This window comes from Dermacentor silvarum, chromosome 5, assembly GCF_013339745.2.
Source record: "Dermacentor silvarum isolate Dsil-2018 chromosome 5, BIME_Dsil_1.4, whole genome shotgun sequence".
NCBI classification, from domain to species: domain Eukaryota; kingdom Metazoa; phylum Arthropoda; class Arachnida; order Ixodida; family Ixodidae; genus Dermacentor; species Dermacentor silvarum.
In genome coordinates, this window is record NC_051158.1 from 133,416,508 (window position 1) to 133,429,792 (window position 13,285).

Consider the following 13,285-nt stretch of genomic DNA (forward strand, 5'->3'; position numbering starts at 1 on the left):
TTTTTTTCTTTTTCTTCTTTTTAATCTTCTCTGGTTTTCTCATCTTTTCTGCCCTTACCCCATCCCCCCGTGCAGAGTAGCCAACCGGACACTTAACCTGGTTAACCTCTCTGCCTTTCGCCTCTTATTTTCCTTCCTTCCTTCCTTCCTTGTATCGGCCACTTTTGTGCCTATATACAAAGAAGCAATCTTAACAGCTTCCAATTTTGAATTGCATGGCCCCCAAGCTTGTCACTTTGGCTGGCTTGTTTCGCAGGTCATGAGTGCTGTATTTCAAAGTAGAAATCCTGTTGTTCAGGTATTAGGCGCGAAGCTCCTTAGGGTGTGGGTATGTCCCTCCTCTGTAGTATGTAGTAGTAGTAGGTAGCCACGTCTACTTTTATGAAAAAAAAATTCCGAAAGTGGTGTCTGTAGCGTGGAATCGAACCAGGGACCCCTCGCTTTCGATCGCGCGGCGCTAACCACTACAAAAAAAAAACACTACGCCACGAAGCGCACATGGACACACGCACCACGATGACAATAAATACCCAACATTAACGAAAGACTGCGCGTTTCTAACGCGTTTGTGCTAGCGCGTTACGGCCCCTGTAAGAAGCTGGTGTAAGACGCTGTGGCCTCTCCGCCTTACCCCCGTATTCATAAACGCTCCTCGACTTGAACTTGACTTGCCACTGCCTTGGGCCGCGCGTTCGAAACGCGTTGAAGGCGGTGGCAAGTCAGGTTCAAGTCGAAGAGCGTTTATGAATACGGGGGTTATACTCTCTCAGCAGTCATGTGATGGCGTCGGCAAACGCGGTGCACGTTCCGGCATGTGTAAACGGCTGCGTAAGACGCTGTGGCCTCTCGCCCTTACTAGAGAGTACTGCAGCACGTTTCTAACGCGTTTGTGCTAGCGTCCCCTTAAGCGGGAGATGGTGCAATTGTAATGAAGGGCGCTGTTATAAAATAGGAATGACGTCACATATGGCGTGTGTCATTGGTGGAAGTCAATCGTTCGATTTAGTGCGGCGAGACGGGCGAATTACACGGAAGATTCACGGTTTACCGATGATTCCCTCCGGAGCTTCGCCCACTCATCATCATTCACCCCGTGGATATGCGGTGTTTTTCCTATGTAAACCACCCTTTCTTGGTGACAAAACACCGAATGTATAACGGCAAGTCATGTCGAACTACGCCTTCAAAAAGATCATGTCCAATACATGGAGGCAATCCTGAGCGGCACACATTAAAGTGCCTCAGTACATGAAACGGGGAGTTATTTACAATGCCACAGTCACTCTGTTCATTACTGCTTTCAAGCCGTTCAAGTGACTGCATACACTTTTCTGGGGTCCGCCTTTCCCCAACTAGATGTGGTTTCTCATGAAATTCTGAACGAGTCAAAAGGCAGAAACGGCAAATGAATGCGGATGTGCTGAAGTTCTGGTTGAAGCCACCAATCATGTAACTTCCAAGGTTATCACCCACTATGAAGCCCAACCGTACACGGTGGCTCACTCCAATAAATGGCAGTCCTTTCTGTTCCAGCATCACTAAACTTTCGGTTAATGGCTGCAAAACCTTCTGGAGCCCAAATTCTTTTACGACTTTCTGGCGACAAAGCATCACTAGCTGTATGCTCTCTACACGCGACCTGCAGTACAGTGGCAAATTCCCAAGGGTCATATACACTCGTCCTGATACAGGATTATGCGTATGACATTTTCCTCGGACTGTTTGAAAGGCTGGCAGAAAATATAATCATGGTAGCACCCATCTGGCGCACTGGGTTGACCAGTAGGTGCATGACAGAGCAAAAAACATATTAGGTCTTCAATTGGAAGATAATAGCAAACCGATGCTACATTCTGCTTGTTCATACCTAGGGTGATCGCTACAGGCGGAACGAAACAGAAGTTTGCTTTAAAATATTTGTGCCTAGAATAGGATGAGTTGAGGACGAGAGAAGCAGTCCGAAAAGGGACTTTGAAAGTGCCGAATTTACAGCAGGAAGGGTATCATTTGAGACAGCTTTTAAGACCTCTTGTAAAGTCAAAGTATGATTCAGGCTATGAAGATTCTGCATCTCTGTGATAATGTTTAGCACAGTACTAGCAGGTACGTGATGCTGGCTCTCAATTTTTAGAAGAAAGAGCGCAAAATTATCAGTAAAAAGGTTCTCATCGAAATTGCTGCTGCTACTAGGCTCTACATCGTGGCTTTGCACTACTCTCATGGACAGACTCGATTCTTCAGTTTCAGCAGTTCCTGCTACTATTTCAATGTCAGCATCTGGCCCTTGCAAGTGCTGTAGAGCAACTGTTGTGCCACTGTGGTATCTTGACACATGCGTTCTAAATGACTGAGCTGTCCTCAGCACACTGACACAACCTGTGAAAGGGCATGTGGCAGAGTCTGTTCCACTACTAAAGTGTGTAGCAATGTGCGACAAAAACATTGTGCGGGTCAGTTCACTTGCTTCACATGAGATCACCGGACAGATGAAAGCTGCATCTTCTTCTTCTCCTCGTTTCCTGTGATGTCTGCAAAGATGGCTTTTCAGGCTTTCATAGTTCTTTAAAACAGCATCACAAGGCTCACTAGGGCAGAGGGCAACGCCCAGCACACTGCTGTGGTACATGTAGTGATTGAAGTAGGCTGGCAACGTGGAGAAAGTTTGTACACAAAGACGGCATGCCGACATTCTTCATGTGGCTGCAATGGAGATACAGCAATCAACTTCGCTGTTCAATAAAGCCATTCTCTGAATGATTCCCAGTTTAATAGCCTGAAATATTTAATTTACTTGCACATCTAATCACAAATGAACGAACACACTTGCTATGCAAAGGTCCCAATTTCTTTAACGCAACACGTGGTTAAAAAAATAGAATTTCTTTGACGACATGCAAAGTGGAATGCATTTCGGCATTCGCATTGCCTTGTTGAGGCTACTGTCCTGAATTGAAGGATGCACACCTGGGTAGGTAATTCCACATTTCTGTGGAAGCTGCGGTTCATGCATTTATGTTAACCTCTGTACACAACTCGTATGTACCCATATTGTGAATAAAACAGCATGCATTAATAAACTGACTTTTCTTGCCCATGGCACATTTTTTGATTGGGAGTAAAATGCAATAGCTGCAACGAATAAGGAAAAAACTTGAAGGTAGAAGCTGACCTTTAACTGTCTATGTGCTAAGCACACAACCGAGCATACTGTGACACATTTTAAATATGAGCAGTAAATGAGATTGATGGAAGTGTAATGTAGTTTTACATTTGAAATGATTTACTTCATAAATGAAGGATGACTGATAAGCTTGGAATTATCAACTGGGTGACTTCCTATGAAGGTATAGATACCTTATTTCGATTTCATAAATAAAATGCACGGTACAAAACAATGCTAATAATATTACTGCTGTAGTGAAGAAGAGAGACACGCCAGTGGATACAGCGCTACTGGCTATAAACGCTAGTGGGTCAAGCGCTCCCGCTCAGCAACGGCTCTCGTGCTGGGAAGCTGTTACTGCGCTGACCGTTGACGCTGCGCTGCTCCAAGCTCTGCCGAATAAACACCCTTAGAATTGGTGGATTGTGCTGGGTAACCTCAGACAATCATCCTGTAACTCCGGTCCCGTGCCCTACCATCTACCATGCCCCAAGACGCCTCCGAGCAAACGCCTCATCCCGCACCCACTGCGTGTCCATGGGGTACCTCGTCACCGCGACCCTCCTATCTACACTGAAGCGGACGACACTGACGTGGACGAATGGCTCACGGCGTACGACAGGGTAAGCGCCCATAACAAGTGGGACGAAGCGGACAAACTGCTCCATGTTCCGTTCTACCTCGCTGGTGTGGCCAGCCTGTGGTATAATAACCACGAAACAGAGTTCAGGACATGGTCTGAATTTAAGACTTCCCTCGCCGATGTATTTGGTCGCCCTGCTGTTCGCAAGTTGCGGGCCGAGCAGCGTTTGCGGGAACGAGCTCAACAGCCAGGAGAAACATTCACCAGCTATATTGAAGATGTCCTGGACCTATGCAGGAAGGTCAATTCGACCATGGCGGAGTCTGATCGAATTCGCAACATCCTGAAGGGCATAGAAGACGACGCCTTTAACATGTTGCTGGCCAAAAGTCCTCGCTCTGTGGCTGAAATTTTCACACTGCGCCAGAGCTATGAAGAACTCCGCAGGCAGCGATCACTGACCCGTCGATCTCTACTGCGTGACGAACACCTCGCGGGTTTGGCTGCCATGTCCGACCAGACAGCTTTGCTCGCAGAAATGAAGGCGTTCGTCCGCGAGGAAGTTGCCCGGCAACTCTCATTAATGGATTTTGCACAGCCGCAGCCGGTACACGCGCCTACGCCGAGTTTCGCGCCTCCGCTTCGCCGCGTCATAGCGCAAGAACTGCGCGAGGTTTTGCCTGAGCACCACCAGCGCGTTCCTGCGGCTGCGCCTCACAGCTACGCCGAAGTCATGGCCAGGCCCCAACAAATACCAACGACTGTGCCACTCAGCTACGCGGAAGTCGTCACCCAGCATCAACAACTCCCTCAACGGGGACCTCTCACGTACGCCGAAGTCCTCGCTATGCCCCGACAACAGTCTGCCGTGCAATCACTTCACCAGCCGCCACGTCCAACGCGTCCTCCCACATGGATGGGACCTGCCACAGCGACTCGGTGGCGTACGGCGGACAATCGGCCGATATGTTTTGTGTGCGGCTACGCAGGCCATGTCGCACGCCACTGTAGTCGCGTGCAGTCGCCTAGCGCTACACCATATGCGCCAAGTCCTATGATGGGTTCTCCGCGCCCATATTACGACGACGAACCTCGGACTACGTCACCACCATTCCGCCGCTCTGCCAACATTCGCCGCTCACCTTCTCCACGCCGACGCTCCCTATCACCGATGCGGCCTCGTCCCGGAGCTCGGGATGAGGAAAACTAATCGTCGCAGTCCATGAGGCAAGGGCTGCGACGCCGTCGAAAGGCGAAAGTCCTCAACGTAGCCCAACCAATGTGATAGACGTGTTAGTTGACGGTGTGCGCACACATGCCCTCGTGGATACCGGAGCCGCTGTGTCAGTCATGGACGCAAAGCTTTGTCGCTTCCTTCGAAAGGTCACGACACCCCTTGCCGGATTCTCCCTCCGCACGCCAGGCGCACAGCGTATTCATCCGCTAGCGGCGTGCACCGCTCGTGTTCTCATCGAGGACATTGTATACGCCATCGAATTTGTTGTGATTTCTTCGTGCTCCCACGAAGTTATCCTGGGGTGGGACTTTCTCGCCCGCCACAATGCTGTTATTCATTGTGCACGGGCCGAACTAGAACTGTCCCCGATCTCAGATATGACGCCTGTCGATAATGCTTCTTTTGCGAACAAACTGCTCGTCCGGCACGACACCAGCGTTCCTCCCAACTCGTCAGTGATGGTCCCAATGCATTGCAGCAGCCTCTCTGACGCCGTCGCCCTACTTTCTCCGTCTGGCCGATTTTATACACGAAAAGGTCTGCTGCTACCTTTTGCAACTGTGAACGTCAAACAGGGCTCCACCGCTATTTTCGTCAGTAACCCCTTCTCATACCCCGTGATGCTGCTTCATGGCGAATGTCTTGGCCATGTGGAGGTGATCGACGACGTACAAATTACGGATGTTCCCGACGCCACGTCCTGCGCCAGTTACAACACGCTCAGTTCTCTCTCTACGTCCAACCCTTTGCCCACAGGTGTGTTCGATTCATCTATTGCCGATGGCCTCACCCCAGCTCAGCGTTCTCAGCTTCTGCGCATGTTAGAAGAATTTCGTTCTTCTTTTGATGTCGGGCAACCTTCCCTGGGCCGGACGTCTGCTGTCACGCACCATATTGACACTGGCTCCCAACCGCCATTGCGGCAACGCCCATATCACGTCTCTGCCATAGAACGCCGTGTGATTAATGAGCAAGTGGATGATATGCTTCGCCGCAAAGTGATCCGGCCCTCGAACAGTCCATGGGCATTCCCTGTCGTCCTTGTTACGAAAAAAGACGGCTCGGTACGGTTGTGTAGACTATCGGCGCCTGAACAAGATCACTCGCAAAGATGTATACCCACTGCCGCGAATCGATGACGCTATCGATAGCCTACAAGGAGCAGAATTCTTTTCATCTCTAGATTTACGCTCCGGATATTGGCAGGTACCCATGGCTGACGTCGATAGGCCGAAGACAGCCTTTGTCACACCCGACGGTTTATACGAATTTAACGTCATGCCGTTTGGACTTTGCAATGCGCCAGCAACCTTTGAACGCATGATCTACACAGTTCTGCGCGGTTTGAAGTGGCACACATGCTTATGTTATCTCGACGACGTTGTTGTTTTTGCCTCTGACTTCACCACGCACCTTCAACGCCTACGGCGTGTTTTGACGTGCTTAGCAAACGCTGGCCTCCAACTGAACCTAAAGAAGTGCCGATTTGCAGCGCGGCAGCTCACGATACTAGGTTACGTCGTCTCGAAGGATGGAACTCTCCCCGATCCAGCCAAACTTCGCGCCGTCGCCGAATTCCCTAAACCGACGTCCGTCAAAGAATTGCGCAGTTTCGTAGGATTGTGCTCCTACTTCAGGCGCTTCATTCGCAATTTCGCCGCCCTCATATCGCCCCTGACGAAGCTCCTCGGAGGCAACGGACCACTTCATTCGTGGTCGTCCGAGTGTGACGAGGCATTCACTAAACTCCGTCGTTTGCTGACGTCTCCTCCCATTTTGCGCCACTACGACCCAACGGCACCTATTGAGGTACACACAGATGCCAGCGATGTTGGCCTCGGCGCTGTCCTAGCACAGCGCAAAGAAGGGTTTCCTGAATACGTTGTGGCATATGCAAGCCGTACGCTTACTAAAGACGAGACCAATTACACCGTCACGGAAAAAGAATGTCTGGCAATCATCTGGGCGCTTACTAAGTTCCGGCCCTATTTGTATGGTCGCCAATTTGATGTCGTCACGGACCACCATGCACTATGCTGGCTGTCGTCATTGAGGGATCCCTCAGGTCGTCTCGCCCGCTGGGCGCTGCGTTTACAGGATTACGATATCCGCGTACTGTACCGCAACGGACGCCAGCATGCTGACGCTGACGCCCTCTCACGTTCTCCCTTGACTGACGACAATGCCTGCTGCTCACTATCCCAGCTTGATGTTTCTTCCGTCGACATTGAGACCATCGCTTCCGAGCAGCGCAAGGACCCCTGGATTGCCTCCATCATAGACTTCCTTGTTGACCCGTCATCGCCGCCAACCACTCGTGCGTTGCGCCGTCAAGCTCGCCATTTCGCCATTCGCGACGACCTGCTTCACCGACGCAATTACACCTCTGACGGCCGCCAGTGGTTATTAGTAGTACCTCGAAGCCTGCATTCTGAAATCTGCGCATCGTTCCACTCTGCACACTCGTGCACACTCGGGACTTTTCAAAACGTACCAGCGCCTCCAACAACGCTACTACTGGCGAGGAATGTACACCTACGTTCAAAAGTTCGTTCGCTCATGCCCCGACTGCCAGAGCCGAAACTCTTCACCCCAACTCTCGCCAGCTGGTCTGCAGCCTCTACCCTGCACTACCCGGCCGTTCGGACGCGTTGGCATCGATTTGTATGGGCCACTTCCCTTGACGTCGGCTGGTAAGCGCTGGGCCATTGTGGCAGTAGATCATCTTACACGATACACCGAAACCGCCGCTCTCCCAGCAGCTACGGCGCACGATGTTGCCTCATTCCTACTTCGCCGATTCATCCTGCGGCATGGTCCACCTCAAGAACTGCTCAGCGACCGCGGACGCGTCTTCCTGTAGGAAGTAGTTGAAGCGATTCTCAAGGAGTGCCACGTTGTTCATCGTACGACTACGGCGTACCACCCTCAAACGAATGGCCTCACAGAACGCTTCAACCGTACACTCGGCGACATGCTTTCAATGTACGTCACCTCCGACCACACGAACTGGGACGCCATTCTACCCTTCGTGACCTACGCGTATAATACCGCTACGCAAAGCACCACTGGATTTTCATCCTATTTCTTACTGTATGGTCGACACCCTTCACACACCATCGACACCATTCTACTGTACCGGCCGGATGCATCCGAGTGTGTGCCTATTTCTGCCACGGTCAGGCATGCAGAAGAGTGCCGCGACCTAGCGCGGGCCTTTACTTCCGATGATCAAGAGCGCCAGAGGAGCTCTCGCGGTGACGCCTCTTCCACGGTCACCTTCGATCCGGGAGCGCTCGTGTGGCTCTCAGTCCCTTTCACTGCCCCTCGTCTCTCATCAAAACTGGTCCCGAAGTATGAAGGCCCTTATCGTGTTCCCGAACGCGCATCCCCTGTGAACTACGTAATCGAACCAGTTCAGCCATCTTCAGACATGCGCCGCCGTGGACGAGACATTGTCCATGTCGACCGTCTCAAGCGTTACTTCGACCCGCTCATCGTGACGAGCTGTTAGTTCGCCGGACGGCTCCCTTATCGCTCCCGGGGGTGATTGTAGTGAAGAAGAGAGACACGCCAGTTGATACAGCGCTACTGGCTATAAACGCTAGTGGGTCAAGCGCTCTCGCTCAGCAACGGCTCTCGTGCTGGGAAGCTGTTACTGCGCTGACCGTTGACGCTGCGCTGCTCCAAGCTCTGCCGAATAAACACCCTGAGACTGCAGATAAATTTTATAAGAGTGGTAGCAGTGGAGAGGCAGAAAATTTTCAGCAGTCCTTGCTAATAAATTTGAAAACGATGCAAACTCAACCGTTTCAAAGTATAAATCGCTGACCGACTGCATGTAAGAAAACGGCTGCACCTCTCGGTAAAGTGTGGAAAACGGTGACATGGGCATCGTACTTCAACTTATTACATAGGCACCCCATTATGCAAACATGCATTCTCACTAACAGTTTTGCACGCGTGCAAGGTCACCGTGTCTACAATAAACATCGCAGAGAGACGCTGTGGCACGTTACGACGTTAGGCCCGTCTGACAGGAACACCGCGAGTCCTATCTCCCCCCCCCCCCCCTTTTCTTTTTTTCCTTCTATAAGAGAAAAAAAAGCTCGTAACAAGCTCGCACTACAAGACCGAACATATACACGATATGTAGAACTAGCAGCTGGTGGACCCTATGCTTAATGGCAAACACAGGCACAGTACAGCGAGTCTAGAGTTGTGCAGCACACTGACGACAAAGGGAGCACGAGGTTTTCCTGCCACTGTACTGCTTGTGCGCCGATGTCGTTGAGCAACAAAGAACTTGCAATGTACCCATCCTAACAGGAAATGACTAATACACACATTTCGCACACGACGCGCCAGATATGACAAAGCTGAATTCAAGCTTACCTGCAATCGAGTGACGATATTTTGTCAAAATGTCTGCGGCTCCGATGCTGGCACAAAATTGCAATTAATGTTAGCAGTCGTTTATACCCATGGATAAATACAATGAAGCAGTAGTACGCTCGAGGAAATGTGGCAAGCAGCGCAGCAGCCGCACGAAAAGTCTTTTTTGTTATTCGCCGGCTGATTCAAAGCGAATCAAATAAATAAGCACACTCTGTAGATCTGTATATAATGTCCAGCCGAACATGCACGCTGAGCCTCGTCTAACATGCGTGTTTCGTTTTTACGGACACGCTGTTTTTTTTTCAAGAAACGGTAGTAACGTCCGTTTTTTTTACATATGCTCCCTCCGTTTTTTGCGAGACCGAACTGGAGCCTGTATTTTTACGTAGGATTCGTCTGTAAAATTACGGAATTTTTTTTACAGTGTAGAGCCGCAGCAAGTTCTCTTGTACGTTGTTTAAGACAATTCACGCCTGCTCTTCGTATTTTGTTGAGTCACTTTTAGTCGCATGATGGAATGACGGAAGGGGCATGGCGGCCTTGAAGCCGTAAACAGCTGCTGCCCATTTACAACGTTGAATTCCATTTCAGAATTTTTTTAACACGTAAGTGTTTTATGCAGGGGTCTGTCATCAACTTCCTGTAGCAGATCTAACGTCGGCGCGAACGCGTAAAATATGCTCTATCTTGAGAGGCATGGCACCGCTATCTAGGAGCAGTGAAGCGAAGTACTGCATAATGGCATCAACGTGAGCTGACAGTGAGCGCTTCGGTAGTCTAAAAGCAATGGAGCCTCCAACACGGTGTAGCCAGGTGTACGCAGTGTACGTCTTCTGGTGAGGTGACGACGCAGTTTCCGAACATGATTTGTCTTTCGCGTCCGATTATCCTGTCACGCCTCGTCGCTTACGGAGTGGAGCATGAACATTTATCAGCAGGGCTTACACGCCGCCTACTGCTTCACTTGCGATCGCACTAAGAAAACTGCTACGCTAAGCAACGCAGAAGTGTAACGACGTCGACGGGCGAATATCGTTTGGTCCGGCGAAAAACACGCCAGCGGGAAGCAGAACGCTTTCGCGGCACACGCTGTGAACTCTGCCACTCGCATTCCTGAAGCTGATCGCGTCGCAACTGAACTGGCTGCCCAAGACACTACGGAGCAGGACCGAAAGGCTCGTACTTTCGCCGAAGCGACTCAGAAGCAGGACACCGCTGGCCAACAAGATGCCACGCGCCAAGCAAACCTGCAACACGGTCGCCGACCCGCAATCGTGCGCCTTTCGCTGCATCGGAGCGTAAGTTCACGAAGCAAACATGCAGCAGCTTCTGTGAAGACACGTTTCACTTTCGTGTTCTACAGATTCCTATGAAAGAGGGATCAACCATATCTCTTTATCGATCGCAGCAATTAGTGCTGATGCCAGCTGTAACAGCGACGCGGCAGCGTGCGAGCTGCGAGGCATGCTCGATACAATGAGAACGTCTTAAAAGAAAGGAAAATTAAATGGTTCGTTAAGAAATACGGCCTATGAACACATGCGGTTCGGTGCAGAGGGCTTTATGTTGATTAATTCAAGAAGCTTGAGCGCAGCGGCTTGTGAAAGGGTTTGGTGCGATGCATTGCAAAAGATATATGGCAATTTCTAGAGCCGTAAACGCGCCATATTTGCAGTACGGCAATAATGCGCGCTGTCTCAACCTATGTACCATGATATGTGCGTTCGAACGTGGTTAGAAGTTTTGCATTCGATTCGAGATACGTGTTTTCTCGTTTTAATTGTCCATAATACCAGAGACAGTCGCTGTGGTAGATCCGAAAAATATGCATTACACGAAGGAACGTAGCATCTAAATTCAAAAGCTTTGAAGGATGCAGTATTACTTACCGTCACCTTCTGTCATCTACGTGTTGCAGGAATCTCCACCATCCCTTCGTAAAAATACATTCTATGGAGCCAGGGGACATCATGCATATTCAAAAGCAGATTTCCAAGTATCAGAAGACGATTGCAAGGCAATTGGCTAAGATGCCAATATCTTGATGCTGTTTAATGGTGTACTCACGGATTGGCACATTAGAGACGATAATGTTGGAGCGTGTGTAACTGTTTATGCAGCTACTTTACTTTGGCGCGCAACCAATCACATTATTTTGCTACCTTAATACACCATCCTTCGTAGAAGTACAAGAAAGAGCGCCATATTTATTCCTTTTAAAGCAATCACATTTTGACTAAATTAGTTGCTGGCTTGTTTGTGTAGTTGTGTTTTCATTACCTGGATACTTGCAACACGTCTTGTCTGTGCTCTTACACTTGAGCAAAGTTGATTGGCATGACGCCTTTCATTTCCAAGTATTCTCCATTACTTGCATTTCGCACTTTCTTCCTGTTTTCATGTGGCTGCCACTTTTCTGACAATTTTGCTGCAATATATTTCGGTATGCAATGTTCGTGTTCTTCGCAGTCTAGCAAGCTGATTGATGTTAAAGGAAAATGACAGATTTCTACAAGATACTCCTTTTGGTGGGAATGATTAGAAGTACAATATCACAAACGATAAAGTTCTACTTCCTCATTAACAGTTGGCATAAAAGTTTCCTTAGTTGGTGCCATCACAAGCGAAGCAGTAGGCGGCGTGTAAGCAATGCTGATGCATGTTGAAGCTTCACACTGTAGGCTACTAGGGACCACAGGCTAACCCGACGTAAAGCTTTATTCCGACGCGAGCGATAAACCATGGCTGACAACACAGGGCGTCCTCAATACGTCCCCGCGAGGACATTGCGAGGCCCTGAGGACGTCCTCTACTGGTCCTCCCGAGGTCCTAGAAAGGTCCTCGTGTCCGGCCTAGGGACATCCTCAGAACATCCTCAGGTAGTCGACAAGGATATTTCTAGGACATTTTGAGGACTTATTGGGGTGCACACTAGGCTTGCTTGAATGTTCAGTTTTTGTATTCAAGCACCTCATTTAGCCTCTAACAGAGCATAAGACTAGGCAATGCTTATAAGGCACATATTGCAGCTTCAAGAAGTCGATCATTCTTGAATAGAATGGCTTGTAGCCTCGGCTTGCTGTTAAATTTAAGCGCAGTTTGCATACATAATATAAAGTCAATGCCAACAGGGCGATACGTGACAAAAGCAGCACAAACTCTTACCATGATGAGCTAGTTTTTTCAACACAAATGCCCAGTAAGGTTTGGCACTGCTTAGTTGCCTGATGGGTGGTTATCAACTGAATCAACTATTTCATCTATCGCATGACTCAAGGTTGAAGGGGCCATGAGCATGGTGCCAAAATAATGTGGTTTTTGCCTTTTCAATTATGGATGAAATTTAGCCTGCAAGAAAATGTCGATTTTTCTGTACCGAAGAAAAAAGTGTCAGTAGTCATCAATGTAGACGATCAATGGTCATGGTAATGCTAAAGCAAACACAAATATAACAGTTTCCGAATGAGTAGACTTTATTATGACTAACTGTGGTGGCCCTCGCCAAGGCCAAGAATATTTCTTCAACAAAGTGGGGTTCGTCTTGGAATTGGACTCTGTAGTCGAAATTTGAGGCACTTAATCCGAAAAGTCCGAGTGCACATCCAGTGAGCCTAGAAAAAAATCATATTGACGCGTACTCTATCTATAGACGTTTAAACGACGATGACAGTATGTGCATTAACTGACTCTGAGTAGTAGGACAGGGTATTCGAAGACGAAGAAGATGTCTTTGTGCTGGTGATTCTGAAGCTGCTCCGCCGTCTTGTTCAACGTGCGGTCTCTTGTTCGCGTCGACCCGTGACACTGGTGGAAGTGCTGGGTACACAACCCCGCCTGATGATCCAGACCCCTCCCGGAAGCCGTTCATCTAGCCCATCTCCAATAACTCCTGTGCATCGCTTCA